Source organism: Sceloporus occidentalis, unplaced genomic scaffold (genome assembly GCF_023333645.1).
Source record: "Sceloporus occidentalis isolate IW3139 unplaced genomic scaffold, rSceOcc1.0.p SCAF_4, whole genome shotgun sequence".
Taxonomy (NCBI): Eukaryota; Metazoa; Chordata; class Lepidosauria; order Squamata; family Phrynosomatidae; genus Sceloporus; species Sceloporus occidentalis.
This window is the reverse complement of record NW_028316984.1, coordinates 55,141,368-55,159,559: the sequence shown is the minus strand read 5'-3', so window position 1 is coordinate 55,159,559 and position 18,192 is coordinate 55,141,368. Positions and strand designations below refer to the sequence as shown.

The 18,192-nt window shown below is 42.1% G+C and overlaps 1 protein-coding gene across 12 annotated transcripts in view; it reads right to left on the bottom strand.

Moving 5' to 3' along the window:
- QTMAN (queuosine-tRNA mannosyltransferase) overlaps positions 1-18,192 on the bottom strand; it is a 278,206-nt gene that overhangs the window by 199,801 nt on the left and 60,213 nt on the right. For 11 of the 12 annotated variants that reach the window (XM_089520087.1, XM_089520088.1, XM_089520080.1 and 8 more), the window contains one exon: positions 274-383. The exons of the other annotated variant lie outside the window; for it this stretch is intronic. The gene's annotated coding sequence lies outside the window, so the exon portion shown is untranslated. The remainder of the gene's footprint in view (positions 1-273; positions 384-18,192) is intronic. 12 annotated transcript variants of the gene reach the window in all.

The following is an 18,192-nucleotide window of genomic DNA, read 5'->3' as shown; positions in this document are numbered from 1 at the left end:
GATCACCTTGCTCAGAAATGGTAATAACAAGACTGGTCTATAGTTATTTCTATCCAGGGGGTCCAGGGAAGGCTTTTTTAAGAGTGATCTAACTACTGCCTTCTTGAGATAGAGAGGCAGGGAGCCTTCCCTGAGGGATGCATTAATTATGTTTTTCAGCATCACCATGATTTTTAATCCCCCCTGGATAGCCAGCCAGGTTGGGCAAGGGTCGAGAGGGCAAGTAATCTTTTTCAAACTACTAAGAAGCTTGTCCACATCCTCAGAACTTACCAACTCAAATTGATCCAGTCTAACAGTAATGGCGGAGGCACTGGATGCCTCTCTAGTTGTCTCTGTCCTCAAACTGGCATCCAAACCAGCTCTTATCCAAGAGATTTTATCTGCAAAATAATCATTAAAAGCATCACAGCAGGCTTTGTCAGTTATTATTGTTGTTGCTGTGTGTATTTATGTCGTTTCCAACTTATGGCAACCCTATCACATGGTTTTCTTGGCAAGATCTGGGAAAGGGATGTACACCATATTGAACTCATAGAAAAGGCAGAATAGAAATGCAGCAAATTACTGCCTATGATAAGAGAAATTGCAAGAAAGAATGATATACAAGAATAGCACTTGGTACAGAGGAAACCATAAGCAAAATATCACTGGACAAAATGATTTTCGTGAACAGCAGTGTAAGTTATAGTCTTAGATTTAAAAGTTCCACATTCTCCAGTTAAGGACATATCCATTGGGATCACCTCCTTCTTTTCCATCCATTGAAGAACAGCAACCCAACTCCATTCTGTATCTCATAATGCTTCAGAATGCCTTGCAGCTGCAAAAGCAGTTCAGCATATGCTCCTGAGGGTTGTTATTGTAGAAACACAAGTCCAGGGTCCACTTGGGCATCCAGGACTAAATGCATGGTTCCTTTGATCCCTGATATAACAATTATCACAACTGCCATCCACATCAACTTTCAGGGGTAATAGAAACCAATCAGAAAACTATATACTTTAAGCAGCAAAGTCACACGTATCTTATTAGTCACAAAGTTGGTGTGATAAACATAAGGAAATGATGTCAAAACTTATTTTCTAGTTTTGGTATAGTCTTACCGTATCACACATTATTTTTTTAAAAAAAATTACCTTCACCTAGCCAAGTTTAGGCAAATATAGGGCCCCATACAGACAGGCCAAAATAAAGCTTCTTCGGGTCACTTTGGAGGTATGCTATTTAAATGATGCATGTATCCTAAGAGTCCGGAAGTCACGCCAAAGCCATGCTCCAATCCTAAGGACTGGAGCATGGCTTTGGCACACCTTCCCAACTCTTAGAACGCATGCATCATTTAAACAGCATAACACCAAAGTGATCCGAAGCAGCTTTATTTTGCCCTGTCTGTACGGGCCCATAGATTATGCATTCTTATGAAAGCTTGAAAAGCCACTGATGATAAATGGCCTAAGAATATTTACCCTATCCGATGGAATACAAGGCTCAATCAGGTATAAATCATTTCAGGTGTTTTAGCAATTTCAAAGGAAGCAACTAATGTTAGAAGAACATTGCCACTTCCTCATTACAGTACTTTCTCTCTCAAGGGTGTCCCTTTGGAACCAGTTATTCTCCATGATGTACTAATGGCTTGATTACGTTCTCAGGAGTGCATCACTATGTGGCTTGAAAAATGCAGTGTTCTACATTTCACTATAGTTACTCCCTGCTTCCCGTCCTTCCAGTAAACAGTGCTAAGATTCTTAATACTCAAACAGAGGCCATTTCTTCAGCAAACATCAGACATGCAAAAGTAATTTGTTGTTTGAAAAAATACTTCTGTTAGTTCCACCATCTCAAAATAGTGCCCACTTCTGATAAGGAACTCTCCCGTCAACAGTGAGCAACAAAATCCACCCATCCCTCACCATTATTCAGAGGCAAGACATATTGGTGAAGACTAAATTATAGAGCAATATTTTAACAGAACATAAAATATACTACATTACTTCAGCCAAAAACAAAATACAAAAGCAAAACCAAATACTAGCACAGAATTGTTATATGTCACATATTACCAGAGACAGTCCTGGTAAGTAGAAAAAGCAGAAATTATATATAAAACAATATATATTAGACATAAAATGGAAATCCCCTGTATTTTGCCTAACTTATACTGCTTCAGACATGAAGATTTTCAGAAAAAAATGGAAATATTTTACAAGCATTAGAATGCAGGGACAGAGTAAAGAGAAAGATGAAAATATGGGTATGAGGTACAGTGGGCCCTTGGTATCTGCTGGGGTTTGGTTCCAGGACCCCCTGTGGATACCAAAATCCGTGGATGCTCAAGTACCATTAAATACAATGCTATAGTAACATGGTGTCCCTTATATAAAATGGCAAAAACAAGGTTTTTGTTTTGTTTTGTTTTTTGTCTTTTGTTCATTTTTAAAAATATTTTCAAGTTATGGACGCTTCAATCTGTGGATAATCCATGGATATGGAGGGCTGACTGTGTGTGTGTGTGTGTGTGTGTGTGTGATGGTGGGACTACAGAAGAGTAGGTAACGGACTCTGAAATAACTGTCAGCCACTGATATCTCATTTTCTGAAACACTAGATGGTCTTGAAGAAGAAATTTTAGCTTCTGAGATTTCCCTGTCTAGTCTTTCAAACCTAAATAACTAGAAACATTTTTTTAAAGAGCAGTTGAGATTATCAAATACCAAATACAGTCAGCCCTCGGTATCTGCTGGGGATTCGTTCTGGACCCCCCCCCCCCCAATACCAAAATCTACGGATGTTCAAATCCCATTGTCCCTAATGACAGCACAGTCACGTGGCCATGCCACCATTCGGGACAAATGCACTAAATTCATCCCATTAGATGGTTGTGTCTTTGAATGGCCACACAGCTGTGATGCTTCACTGGTACAGGGCATCAGTGCATCAGTGTGTGAGTAATACATTGGGAAAGCACAATCATGGAGGGCCCCCCATGGCCTCTCATGCCAGGCTGAGTCGACCCTGAGCCCCTGGCTGGTATTGAACTCACTACCTTGTGGCTTGTGAATGAGTGGCTGCAGTACAGGCATTTAACCACCACATTCATTAGAGTTGTGCCACCACATTCATTAGAGTTGTTCCACTTTCATTTCTTTGCTTTGCCACAGCCCTGCACTCGCCTCGGGGGAGGTGGGGCGAAGAGTTGGACTATGCCAGGTTCTGTTTGCTCCTGTTTTTAGCCCTGGATCATAGCTTTGCTCCGGTTTCTACCTGCTTTGGAGGCATGTGTCATCTAAACGTCCCACCTTCAAAGCAAATGGAAATCACTTTATTTTGCCAATCTGTTTCACCCCCATGATAGAAATGATCTGACTTCTTTCAGAAATGAATTGTACATGTTTAGTGCTTCTACAAAACAGCCCTGTCTCATGTTTCCAAATACTGTCTCTCTTTCTGTGGTAAATACAAAGCAGGCCTTTGGGAAGTAATCATAATTTACAGGCAGATTCAAACAAGGTAGCTGTTGAGATCCTGATCCTTTGGGTTAAAAAATGTTTTATAAAAATCTTCAGCATATATTCCCACCAATACCATCACCATTATTGGCTATATTGACAATATGTCACACCAACTATGCTCAACGAGTTCTGTACTCAATAAGAGTGCATATACAATGTGACAATACGTGCTTATCAGTTTTCAAACTATTGTAAATGTACTTTCACAGCAGGCGGAATTTGCTGAAAGTAAATGATATGCCATACTGCCAGTGTAATTAAGAAGCAGCTTATGGTGAGTTCATGGGGTAGTGAATGTGACATCTTAACAACTTCTACTTTTTTTCCCATGGTAGTTGTGCAAGATCTTTTAGAGAGAAACCTCAGAAATCTTGGTTAGTAATCTTTGTTTCATTTCTATCACATTTCTAAAATGGAAATAAGGCAGCAAAAGTACAGTGAATAGCTACAGTAACTGGGATGGATCTGACAACTCCAAATATTAATGTGACAGACCAATAATTCTCAAAATAGATATGCTGGAATTCATGGGGCATTTTTGCCCATAGTCATAGCGGAATGTGATCTGTTAAGAGGAGCATGTTTATGGTTCTGTTTAATATGTTGTCTCAGTAATACAATCATCACAATGTCTTAGTAACACATTTAGATATAATGCTAAACTATGTATAGTTTTGCATTATGTGCACCAGGCAACATAATCCACAAACTCACAAATCCCTCCCCATTTCATGTGCCAGCAGACATCAGAATCATCTGCTTCTGTTTTTAAATGAATCAGAATTCCCTGTGATATTTGGATTTAGGAACCTCTGGTTACTTAAAAATATGGGAACACGTCAGAATTGTGAATCTCAAGAGGCAGTGAGCACATGAGCCCAGAGCTCATGAAAACTCTTGTACATAATATTTAAACTACAGTTTTCTTTGAAATTAAATATGGATAACAGGTCTATCAAACAAGAAAGGAAATTCTATGTAAACACAGACGAGTTGAGACTTAACCAAATGCTAAGAGTCATAGTAAATAATGAAATATGTTTACAACTTCTCATGTATCTTATGTCATGCTCTTATACTGATTATATCGGATATCAGGATAGTTGAAATCATACCATTCTTTCACATTCAGTTTTTAGGAGGGTATAATTCTACTTTTCATGGTTACAAGCTTTCTAACCAAGTAGGAAGAGAGTGACCAGGTAGGCTTGTACTGTTCAGTACATATTTATACTCCTCAAATTTCCTTCATCAAATGTGCCTAACTTTAGCAATGCAAAAGGTCTCAGATCCTTCCAAACAATTCAGTGATCTAGTGCAGGTGGAGAGTTGGGGGGGGGGGAATCAATCATGGCGGAGTCACTGAAATGTTTCATTCAGCAAAGCCCCTGGTCATTTTCTGGCAAGTTATACCCTTCTGTGGTAGTGGGACTGTGTGCCCTTGTGAGAGAAGCTATGCTGATGGTAGCAGTGCTGTTAGTATGTTCACTTATGTCAGGCAGACTTTTAAGGAGTCAGTCTAAATGTGCCAAATTGTTTCTGGGCACCAGCAGCAATAGTGAGGAGTAAAACTGGCAGAAGATCTCTTAAATGGCAACCATAGCTAAATTTCTTAGTACTGCACAGAAGCAAGCAGCAGTTAACTCCTTTTGAATGTCTTTTACCATGAAAACCCTATGGTGAGATAATCGAAAAGGAAACAAGAGATAGTGCCAGAAAATGTAGTTCCAGTTCGGAAGTCACTTAGCAAACTACTGGGGGAAAAGTGATGACAGCTATGAATAGCACTGTAGCAAATCACACAATTGGACTCAAGCTGAAAGGATGTACTGCTGTTGGTGTACTCAGAGGTGAAAGGAAATCCAAATCTGCACAACACTTAAAGAACGTAGAGAATGTAGAGAAGCATGGATCGAAGTAGTAATACTTGAGGTGAGCGAGAAAAAGCGGACAGGAACAGGACATAATCAGTAGATAATTACACAGTATTTTACTCAGGAAATGAAGATCTAAGAAGAAATGGAACTGCATTAATAGGCAGGAAAAATGTACCAAAAGCAGCCAAGGGATATAATGTAAAGTCTGATTGAATAATAGCAATAAGATCTCAGCAAAAAGCTATCAATGGCGGGGTACACAAAGTCAGAAAGAGGTGTCTCCCCTGCGCCTCTCTTTGCTCCGCAGGATCACCGCAGCAACCAAATTGTGCGGCGCTCCTGTGGAGCAAAAAAGGAGCTCTCGGAAGCAGCTCCTCTTTGTGGTGTCGCTGCGATGCTGCAAAGCGCGAGGGACGTCATAATGATGTTGCAGCTGTGCCGCCCTGTCTGGGGGCAGCGCAGCTGTGACGTCACCGTTATGCGCCACATTTGGTGGGCGTGACGTGATGCAGCTGTGGCGCCCTTGTTACATGCAATGGCTGCCGGGTGTGTGGATGCTCCACCCACCAGGCAGCCCTCGCATGTGACATGGGTGCTTCGAAGGCCCATCTGTTCTGGGCCAATATAACCATAATTAAAGTGTATGTTCCAGCTACAGAAACAGAAGCAACTGAAAAACTATATGCTGGAGTTCAGGAAGAAATTGACCATATACCAAATTAGTACTTCTTGTTAATCATAGGTGACTGGAATGCAAAGGTAGGACACAAAGTAGAGCCAAAGACTGTAGAAGATTTAGGCCTAGGATCAAGAAATGAAGTAGGAGAGTGACTGATTGAATTTTGCAAGGCCAACACTTTGTTCATCACAAACCCATTCTTCAGGCAGCCAAATAGGAAACTGTATATATGGACATCACCTGATGACCAATACAGAAATCAAAGAGAGTACATAACTGGAAGCAGAAGACAAGGAAGCTCCATTCTCTCTTCAAAAATAAGAGACCAGAAGCAGATTGTGGCACAGATCATGATCTGCTAATATCAAAAGACAGAGTAAAGCTAAAGAAGAACACTAACTAATCACTGTGCCAAAATACAACCTGAATAACAAAGAGAATTTAAAGAAAATGCAACTAACCAAACACACACACACACACAAATTTGCAGGATTAAGCCTAATTAATTGGGAGCCAGAAGAGCTCTGGACTGAACACATGAACATTGTCAATGAAGAAAGAAAAAGACAATATCTCTGACCAAAAAGAAAGAAAACCCTGAATAGATGAGAAATGAAACTGTTCAATCAGTTAAGAATAAATGAGAAGCACAAGTACAAAGTGACTAAAATAAGCTCAGACCCCTGAATATATCTGTTCAGCAGTTTGTGCGCATAGACAAAGAGAACTACTATAATAATCAATGCAAAGAAATAGAAGAAATGACAATGAAAAAGGAGAATCTCTTCCACAAGATCCGAGAAATTAAAAGGAAATTTAAACCAAGGATGGCGCTGCTCTATGAGTGAAGATATTGCATGTCTATGTACAAATAAAAAGATTACAGAAGCAATACATTAGAAAACTATATAAAATTAGATAAAAGAGCTGAAAGGATTCAAAGAATAACCATTTGAAGATAAACCTGCAATTTTAGAAAGTGAAGTGGAAGCTGCATTCAGAGTACTTGGAAGAAATTACCAGGCATAATCCTGGTAATATTCAATATCACAGAATATTAAATTTAAGTTTGTCTGTGCCATTGTATTTCCAATTTCTATGTATGATTCTGAAAGCAGGACACTGAAGAAAACTCATAGGAAGAAAATCAACTCATTTAAAATATGGTACTGGTGAGGAGTTCTACAGTTACTGTGGACTGCTAAAAAGACAAAAAGATTTTTGTGGATTCGCTGATGACCACTTGAAGAACTACAGTTACAGGTAAGCAACCTGTCTTTCTTCTTCGTGGTCTCTGTGAAGCACACAAATGGATTAGACTGGCAAGCTCAGTCCTCTGTGGAGGAGGGAGTGTCCTGGTAATAAATAAATATTAAACCAGTAAACAGTTTGATTGGATGTGATTAAGGATGAAATGGAAAGTCTAGATGCTGAGAGGTGGTGGAGGAAGTCCAAAATGACGGAGACATTGATTTCCCAAGAGGTAAGTCCTGTTCAGGACAGAAAAGTAAAAAAATTAGCCCACTTAAGGTGTGAATGAGTTCCAGAGAAGTTCATTACTGGCCTTCTAAGGAAAATACTCACCGGACGTCATAACCCTTCCTCTAATATTGTCACCCCAAAATTTTACAGACAAAGGTTTAATTGAAATAGCTTTGTTCTAACAGAGACTGTTCGAACTGCATATTTCAAAAAGGGGGGGGGGGAATGATAGGCATTGATCTACACCTTTTTAATATATCTAAATTATAATCTCTGGCCTGCATCTTGATATCAAAAGTGCATCTTGACCTGAGCAGCTATATGGCCCTAGCATGTGATCTGAAAAGAACAGGTTCCCACTGAAACAAGGGGAAGCCATGGGTTTCGGTATGTAAACGAATTTCCTTTCCCAGCTTTGATGAGATCATGCAAGGAGTGGCTAAGTGCTATCAGGAAAGATGCTATCATGTGTCTCAAGGAAGTGTCTCTCTTTGTGATTGAGGGGGAACCATTTGAATCAAAGGAATGGCATTTGCATAGCCATTTGGGTCCCTACTCTGGCAGAAACATTTGGGTTAGATCAAAACATTTGGTTAAGATGTGAAATACACTTCAAACAGTTTCCTTTGATTACCCTTTGTCTAGAGACCCTGTTAAACCCTTAAAAAGGTCTCCTAAATTTAGGTAGGGTGGCCAGCCATTCACTGCTGGTAGCCACTCGCTGCTACTAGCCTCTCTCACTGCTGACAGGAAAAACAGCTATGTCAGTTTGAAGTCAGAGTCTCTCTCTGACTTGTCTGCTAAACCTTACATATTAAACCAGGCCTGCAAACCCACACACAAATTGGACACACCAAGATAGAACTTCTACATCAGGTGAGTATTTCCATTAGAAATCCTAATATCTATCCCACATTTACTACGTTATTTCCTGAGTCTTGTATGAATGTATGAGCGTATGTGCCTGTATGTTTGAATCCTTGTTTCCAATAAAAGAGACATTGATTGTACTTAGAGCTTCTGCCTCATTTCTGGATTTCTAGTTCCTGGTATACAGATCGAAGGGGCGATCCCATCTAAGATGTAGTAACAGGCCTCCTCTCGTGACTTTGAGCTAATTAAATTCCCCATTGATAGTTTGGTCACTGTTCACTGTTACAGTGCTTTATAAATAAAGGTTAATAATAATAATAATAATAATAATAATAATAGGAGCGCTGGGTGGAAGGCTTTCGAGAAACCAGGATGATTTCTCAGACCGGTACCGAGAGTTGAGTCAAGGCTGGATCCTCCACGCCATGAGACAGAGAGTGTCCACGTCGGGGTGGCGAACCCGACCGTCGTAAAGGGTCAGGAGGTCGGACGGAGTGGCAGAGGCTGGAATTGGTTGTTGGAGAGATGAGGGACGGGGGCGAGCCACGATTGTCTTGGCCACCAAGGGGTGATCAGGATCGCGTCCTATCTGTCTGTGCGTAGCTTTACTACCACTCTGGTGATCAGAGGAAATGGGGGGAAGGCGTAGAACTTTTTGCCAGACCACTGGAAGAGCAAGGCATCCCCTCGGGCCTGAGGTGAAGGGATCCTGGAACAGATGTGGTCCCAATGAGTGTTGAGATGAGAGGCAAAAAGGTCAATGTCCGGCGTTCCCCACAGAGAAAAGAAGCAGAGAGCAACCTAAGGATTCAGTTGCCACTCGTGACAAAAGTCTGGAGTCCTGCTCAGCTTGTCTACAAGCTTGTTGTCCTCTCCAGGGAGGTGTATGGCTTGCAATGTGATCCGCTTTCAGATGCACCAGTTCCAAATTTGAAGGGTGAGGCCGAGAAGAGTATTCAATCTGGTACCGCCCCGTTTGTTGATGTAATACATCACAGTCATGTTGTCCATGAGGAGGAGGAAGATGACCTGGTTCCGCAGGGGCTCAAAGGCCTTCAATACTTTCTGTACGGCCAACATCTCGAGAGCGTTGATGTGGAGTTGGCGTTCTTTGGGAGACCATCTCCCGTGGATGGAGAGGTTGTCGAAATGGGCTCCCCAGCCCGTGTATGAGGCATCAGTGGTCAGTGAATTCAGTGGTTGTGGAGGTACAAAGGGAATGCCCACCATGACATTGTGAGGAGCCACCAGCGAAGAGAATGGGTGACAGGTCTCGGGACGGTGATCCACTTCTGTGGGTCATCAAAGGCAGGGTTGAAGACTGAGATCAGCCATGACTGGAAGGGACACATGCGAAGGTGGGCCCACAGCATGACATATGTCGTGGATGCCATATGGCCAAGGGAGACCTGAACTGTTTGCGCTGTGATGCGCTGGAAGGCAAGACACCGACAAATTGCAGACCTGAGTTTGGGAAACCTGTCATGAGGAAGGTATGCTCTGCAGGTCATGGAGTCCAAAGTCCAAGGTGCCCCTATGAAGTGCACCTGCTGGTTTGGCCAGAGGGTGGACTTCTCTCTGTTGATCATGAGTCCCAAGTGGTGAAGGAGAGAGAGTGCTGACTCGAGATGGGAGAGGAGCATCTGCTTGGACGGGGCCACAAACAACTAATCGTCGAGGTAAGGAAAGACAATGATGTTTTGTTGGCAGAGGTATGCAGCTATGACCGCCATGCACTTTGTGAAAACGCTTGGTGCAGTGGAAAGTCCAAAGGGCGGTATTCGGTACCAAAAGCAGTCAGGGCAGACAGAGAAGCTGAAGAGGTCCTGGTGGTCCTCTCGGATGCTGAAGTGGAAATAAGCATCCCGAAGATCCAAGATAGCGAACCAGTCTGACTCCTGCAGGAGAGGCAATAAAAGAGTTGAGAAAATGCAAGTCCAAGATGGGACGGAGGCCACCTGTGGCTTTGGAGACAATGAAGTAGCTGGAGAAGAGACAATGTCGGGTCTGGAATGGAGGGAGGCACTCGATGGTCTCTTTTTGAAGCAAGGAACGCACTTCGTTGGGAAGGGTGTCTGAGGGTGGAGTGGTGAGAATGATGGCCCTTGGGGGAGAGGATTGGAGTCCAAGGCATAACCCCTACAGATGATGGAAAGCCCCAGGAGTCGAATGTTATGGAGTCCCAAGAGTGGTGGAAGTGGGCCAGGCGATCCCCAAGGGGCGCTGGGGAGCTTCAGAAGCGGCGCTTGCCTTGTTCTGCATCTTTCTTATGGAAGGATCACTTGTATTTTTGTTTTTGTTCGCATTTCCACTGTTGTTGGTAATCCGCGGACTGGTTGGATCTGCCCTGGTTGGGGGGATAGGGAGGTCTTTGCCATCCCAAGGGGCATTGAGAGAAAGGAGGGAGAGAAGTGGAGGAAGAAGACATACCGTATTTACGGGCTGTGTTCTTCATTTTGTTTTGAAGTCAGCTTCTCATCAGTCTCCTTATGAAACAGACTCGTGGCGTCGAAGGGGAGCTCTTCGATGGCCTGTTTGACTTGAGGCATTAGGTCCAAAGACCTTAGCCAGGCCAGGGCACCCAAGAGTTGTCAGGAAGCACAGTCAACCGAGTGTTGGGCCACTGAAATCTGGTGTGAGGCCAGTGCATGAGCTTCTGCATGGATGGCCATGGCCATCCGTCTTTTGTCCTCAGGGAGGTCTTTATACAAAGGAAGAGCTTTCTCCCAAAGATGCTGTTGGTAGGCAGCCATACACGCTGAGTAGTTCTGGATTTTGAGGTCCAGGACTGCGGAGGAGTAGGATTTCCATGTCATAGTCATACGACCCTCTTTGTCATTAGGGGTCAAAGCTGTCTTCAGGGCCGAGCAAATCTGTGAGGCTTCCACAATTGCCAAATTTGGGCGAGGCTGCTCAAAAAGCTAAATCTCTTCCGAGGGTGTGATACAGTAGAGATTGTCAAGTTTCTTGGTGGAAGGTTGAGCCATGGACAAAGTGGGCCAAGAATTCTTTGCAATCCTAGACATCGATGGTAGGAATGCAATGGAGGTCAGAGTTGGGACCTTGTCCCGAATCCTCTCATCAATGGGGTCAAGAGCTTGAAAGTCTGCATGGAGGACTTCAATGTTCAGGGCTTTGCCCATCCAGATCATTTGTTCCGAAAAAGAAAAAATGTCATATGAAGGAGAGGGGGCCTCAAGAAAGGCAAGAGCCTACGACTGTTGAGCCTGAGCGTAGTCGGAGATGGAGTGGTCTGCGGATTCAGCGGAAGCTGACCTGGTCCTGGTGTGAGCCGAGAGGGCCTGAGTGGTTACTGGCACCGGCAACGAGGGGTGCACTTGCAGGGAGACAGCAAAAGCTGACTGTATGGGTTGGACTGGTGCCACTCGGGAGACCAAGGAGAGGTGAGACCAAAGTGGAGTGGATGCAGCAGATGACCTTGGAGAAGCCAAGAGAGGTTCAACAGGTTGAAAGGTTGAAACAAAACAGCCTCCACGGACTTCAGAAAGATCAAGAGGTAAAAAAGAAATGCCTGTGGCGTGATCAAAAACAACATCCTGTCTGGGGGGTTCAGCAAGGACAGAGGATGCATCATAGTCTTGTTCGTCCTCAAAACAAACGACCTCCAAAGTCTGAGAGAATCGGTCCAGCATCACCACCTGGGTGAACAGAGAAGGTTCCTCTTCACCCTCCCCCCCAGGGGTGGTAGGGTTCATACAAGGAATGCAGAAAGGTGTCTGGTCGGGCCCATGAGTCGGGACGAGGAGACAACTGAGGCTGAGGCGCTGGTTGGGCACACAGTACCGAGCACAGTTTGGTGTCAGTGGGCTGGGTGGATGTGTCAATACAGGACCGGCAGTTGGAGTTGGAATCCGGACAGGGATGGGACTTCTTCCCAGAGTGATGGGATGAGTCCTTGGACTTGTCCCGAGATTTGTGCTTCCTTTTCTTTGGTTTGGAGTCCGAAGACTTTTTTCCTCTTTGGTGAGGATGGGTGGCCAGTCACATCCTTGTCTGAAGACCTCCATTTGTCTGGTGACCCAGAAACTTCTGGAGAGGGTTTGCCCTCGACAGCAGTAGCCTTGGCAGGGACGCTCGGAGGAGACAAAGGGATAGTGCCCTCGGCAGCAGTAGCCTTGGTAGGGACTCCTGAGGCCAGAGATGGGAGCTTGCCCTTGGCAGCCATAGCCTTGGCAGAGGCTCTAGAGGTGGAGGGAGGCTTCAAAATTTGCACGCAGATCATGGATCTCAGGCGCATCTCCCTATTCTTCCTGGCCTGCGGAGTGAAGGCCATGCAGTGAGGGCAGGAAGCAGGGACGTGGCCCTCGCCCAGGCAGGTGAGGCACAAGGGAGTGTCCGTCGAGTGCCGGGATGTTTGTCCCACATTCAGTGCACTTTTAAAAAGAGTGCACAAACACCTTTAGGTAGAAGCCAAGGGACGAAGAGAGAGAATTGTCAAGATATCCGAGTGTTACCATTAATCAGAGTCCAAAACCAAGTCCAAATCACAATCCAAAGAGTAGTCAGAGTCAAACAAGTCAGAGCAAAAACGAAAGCAAAAGATAAGGAAGGAGTGATTCTAAGCGAGGTTCCTAAGCTGCTCATGCGGCGGACAAAAGGAACTGAGAAAGGGCGGGAAGACATCCTGCCTATATAGAGGGTGGGCGGAGCTACTGCCAAAAAAGTCTTCCCTAGCGATACTAATAGGATCTGGAAATGCTGCACAGGCGCAGAATAACCCATTTGTGTGCTTTGCAGAGACCACGAAGAAGAAAGAGAAAGGCTACATTACAGATGGATAGACTCAATCACAATAGTCATAGCTCTAAATCTGTAAGTCTTGAGCAGGGCTGCTGATGATAGAGTAACCTGGAGGTCTCTCATTCATAGAATCACCATAAGATGAAGGCAACTTGAAGGTAATTAACAAAAATATCCTATTATGATCTCCAGTACTGATCTCCTGCATTTTCCTTTCTGAAATAGGGTTGAAGCAATGATCTCCCACAAAAGCAGGGGAAGGGAAACACCCCAAATTCCTCAATGAGTGAGCCACGCTTGTAGGATCTCTTAATAAGAAGAACTACATTGTTGTTTTTCACAGCATCAATCCATAACTTTATATTAAAATTTTCTAGCAGATTAATAAAAAGAAAGCCTAAAGTTTTCTAAAAAGTTAAATTCAAAACATGTAAAATGGTCTTGAATTTACACCTTTCAGTGAAACCTACAAAGGGAAACTAATATTAATCAACAGGAAATCTGAGCTTCCACAAATCATAAAAGCTACAAAAATAATAATAAACTGTGGTGGAATTGAAATTTTTGGGAGGTTTGAGAGAACTAGTCTATGTACTAAAATAAAAAAAATCTCATTCAATTTGTTAGGGGCTTATTAAGGAAGATGCACTTGATCTTTCATATGTACATTAATAAATGTGGTTTCACAGATGTCAACCTAGCTCAAATCAAAAAGCGAAGGTGACGTAATGGGCAGTGTTAGGTTACAGATCATGTTTAATCCTTCTTCTAACCAAATATTTGAGCTATCACACAAAGCACAAGGATAGTGTAACTGTAAGTCATAAGTTCAAACTTTCTTTACTTATAGGACAACAAAGTATACTATTTCTGGAATGGTTCTTAGGAACCTTAAAGCCCACACTTGAGAAATGTATGCTACCACAACATCTACAACATGTTTAGCTCAACATCTTAAGTCACTGAATGGAAAAAAATTAAATAAATAACATTTGTGCCAAATTACAAAGTGCTGTTGATCTGACATACATACTGCCCTACTTAGATGGAGGAGAAGTTATGATTTGGTACACAGATCAAATCAGAATGAGATTTATTACAGAAGCAGTATTACCATGAGACTTGTCTACTTTTCTACCCCCACTCCTATCTTTATGCTTTATATCCTAAACAAAATGTCATTACTGAGTACGAAAAAAAACCCACAAAAAACAAAGGAGGGGGAAGAAGGAAAACTCTACCAAAATGCTCACAAAAAATAATCTGAATTACCAACCTTGCTCATTATTTTTCCTGGAAACCCCAGCTAATAAAATATAAATGCCACAATTCCATTTTAATAAACACACTAAAATATGACTGATAAAAGTATAATGAGTATATACTGTGCACAGCTGTATACATGTTCAAAGATGAACATACCAGGCACTTTGAAAAGCTAGAGTAAACGCATGAGGGGAACCCTACTGCTTTGAAGAACTGATCAGACCTTCTTTCTCTGGTAAAGTAGCATCTAAACTGTCATTAGTAGCTAACTTTCATATCTCCCTCGAAACTGTTATCAGTGATCATAATGCAAATGCATTAAAAATGGAAGGAAGAGAATTTAAGAAATTGTGTTAGCTCCAATTGAGATACAATGTACACGGCAAATATATATATTTTATTGCATTATCATACTTTACATTTTGAAGATGTTATAGCCTTATCTCAAATGATAAAACAGATTCCTCTCTAGAACATGGAGTGTATCAGGGAATTATTGGGGAGGAACCAGAGCTAAAAATGGACCTGTTTCCAGTTCTTCGAATGGCCTTAACTGGTAGAATAATAGCCATCATACAAAAGGTCACAGTTTGAATTCATGATACCTCCAGATAACACTGAGGAAAAAAGAACCTAGAGATGAAATGCATGAACCCCTTGAGATGCTACCAGTGATTGCATGCCATTAGTCTTTAACTAATAGGTCACAGCCCGATCTAAGATCAACTGCAATAAAAGTGCGCTCGCTCTCTCTCTCTGTCTCCCTCTCCCTCTCTCTATATATAGTTTTAAAACATTAAGAAGCGAGTTCCCAAAATCATCCTTAGGCTAAAGGTAGCCTCTTGATCTAAAAAAATTGAAAGCTACCAGTACAGAAAAAGCTGATGGCCTGGTTCAGCATGACGGATTTCAAAATCCACAGCACAAATTAAACTTAATTCTGACTTGTGCCCACAACATGGTGCAATTCCCAAGCCAGAAAAACTACAAAATTCAAGCACTCCCTTCATTAATACACTGATCCAGATACTACTTGTGGAACACAATAAACCACCATAGTGGAAGTAGTTTTCACTGAGAAACAATGGCAATAAGAAGAACATGGATGGGTGGGCATAGATATAGATCACAATCCTGTGGCATATATTTGATCTCCCCATTTTTCTCCTTTATCTTGTGTTCCTTCTTTAATGTCTTTGTGACTCAACAGACCGGCACTTTATGCCAGACTGGACGCAGACTAGGGTTCTGCGTTCCCATGTTGGAAATCCTTACCATGCCGGCTCACTGCCATTATGGCGTGTGCCATGATGACGTCCATGGCATGCAGTGCCCAAACGGCGCTGGCCAGAAGGTGTGTCATCATGGCACTCGGGCGCGCCTTAGGGAGTGGGTCTGTGCCAGAGCATGCGGCTACTGCAGCACTGACCCGGGGCAGGAAGGGGCAGTTTCCAGACACCCATCTGTACTGCCCCTTACGTTTCTTACATTTCTGAAACAGTGAGTCAACAGATTAGGAGTACTCTGTTTCACTTAATACCTAGTGCTATATGCAAAAAAATGCTATTAAAGATTAAATCCAATGTTAATCCCAACTGAATTAAATCTATTAAACTAAAGAGAGATTGGAAAACCAACACTTATGCAGGTTCCATTTAGTCTATGGGTCTACTCTAACCAGGGTTAATAATTAGGTTTTATATATTTTCTTTTAAAACTTTGTTTTCAGAATATACATACAAAATAAATATAAAAGTGATCCTAGTCCAAGAGAGGAAGTCTGCACCTCTGATGTTTACATTATTTGTATCCAAAATGGGATCTGAATGTCAGTATTATTGTAATTCTCAAACATAAAGCAACAGCCTTATCTGGAAGCAGGATACTAGACAAAATATCTTTATGAGTCTTTGCATTCTGGACAGTACTTAATTTGGTTTAGAGAAAACATAAAGTTTCAACTTCCTACCAAACTAAAGCAACCCAAAGATTGTGTCTGTAGTCATTGTAGTGTCCTATAGAGGTAGGAGCCAGCATGGTGTAGTGGTATGAGCATGGGACTAGGATTCTGGTAATCGGGGTTCAATTTCCTGCATGGCCATGGGAACCCACTGGGTGATCTTGGGCGGGTCACACACTCTTAGCCCGAGAAAATCCCATGATAGGATTGCCTTAGGGTCACCATAAGTCAGAAATGACTTGGAGGCAAACAACAACAATAGGGAGACATGTTCTACAAACTGTGTTATTTTTAAGATCTCAGTCAGTTTTAGGACAGAAGGAGTAAAGGGTATTCTGCTCCATAGAGCTTTGTACAGGGAAGCATTTGAAACAATGGAAGGAATCAACACTAGGGACTTGTTCACATTATAGAATTACAATGCTACGATCCTACTTTGACAGCCATGGCTAAATCCTATGGAGTCCTAGGGTTTGTAGTCTGGTGAAGAACTAGAGCCCTTTGTCTGGGCATTCTAAATGCCCTTCCCTATACCATATATCCCAGGACTCCATAGGATAAAGCCACAGCAGTTCAGCAGAATCACAGTGCTATTATTCTGTTCCATAAAAGAGCGCTAGTATCAACAAGTAACAAGACAACCAACCAGACAATGCAAATATAGCACTAAATTCCACTTTAACTATAATAGTAAATAGTAAACATCCTATGGAATCCTGGGGTTTGCAATTTAGTGAGATGCTAGACCTCTATGATTAAGAATGTTATATGCTCCCCTGTAGACTGCCATCCCAAAATTCCTTGGGATGTTGCCATGCTAGTTAAAGTGGAATATAGCACTAATTGTATAGTGTGAGTGGACCCCAAGTCCTGGTGTGTCCCCAATATTCTATATCACAAACTGCAGTTTTTGAAGATAAAAAAACACACACTGGAAGTGCTGTCAAGTTTCATAATGTAAACACAACACTAGAGACAGAAAACTGTGAGTCCAAAATGAAATGGGGTAAATTAACACACTGTATAAATATAAATGAACCATTACAGTCTCTTTAATACATATACATATATTCTCCACACTTGAATTGCAACATCAGGAAATTGAAAGTTATGACATAAAAATGTCCCAGTGGCCATTAATCCACAGGCACCTTACAGCACAAACCATAATGGCTCCTGTTGCAAGTTTTACATATTTAAAAAGTAACATGCTATAAAATCTGTGTATTACACTACGCATGAAAAGGAAGCAACGGCAGTATAAATCCTTAAAGGAAAGTTGTTAATGTGCATGCAGAGTAGCTACATTTTAAACCTCCATATCTCAGCTGCTTTAATTTTTGAACTATGCAAAGACACTAATGGCCTTCATAATTTCATGCCATAAACCAAACTTGTTTTCAAATTATGGAGAAGCAAGAAAACGATTTCAAGCCAAACACTCACTATGTCTCTATATATACATGCATTCACTGCATATTATGTACACTGTTTTAGTGAATTACAAATTACATCATTAGTTTTCAGTTCAAACTTTTTAGTCCTCAACAGGTTGCCAAAACTCTTGGTTCTGTGCTTCAGCTCTCCACTGGAAATATTAAAATGGTTTGGAGGAAAGCTAGGCATGTCTTTACAAACATGCTCCACAATCATAATGTATACGTGTAATATGGGCCAGTAAGGATTGTAAGTGGTCACCAGTTTCTATATAAAAATCTTAAGAATTAAGACAATAGTTCTGATGTTAACTAGATACACATTTTTGAATCCACAGGACTC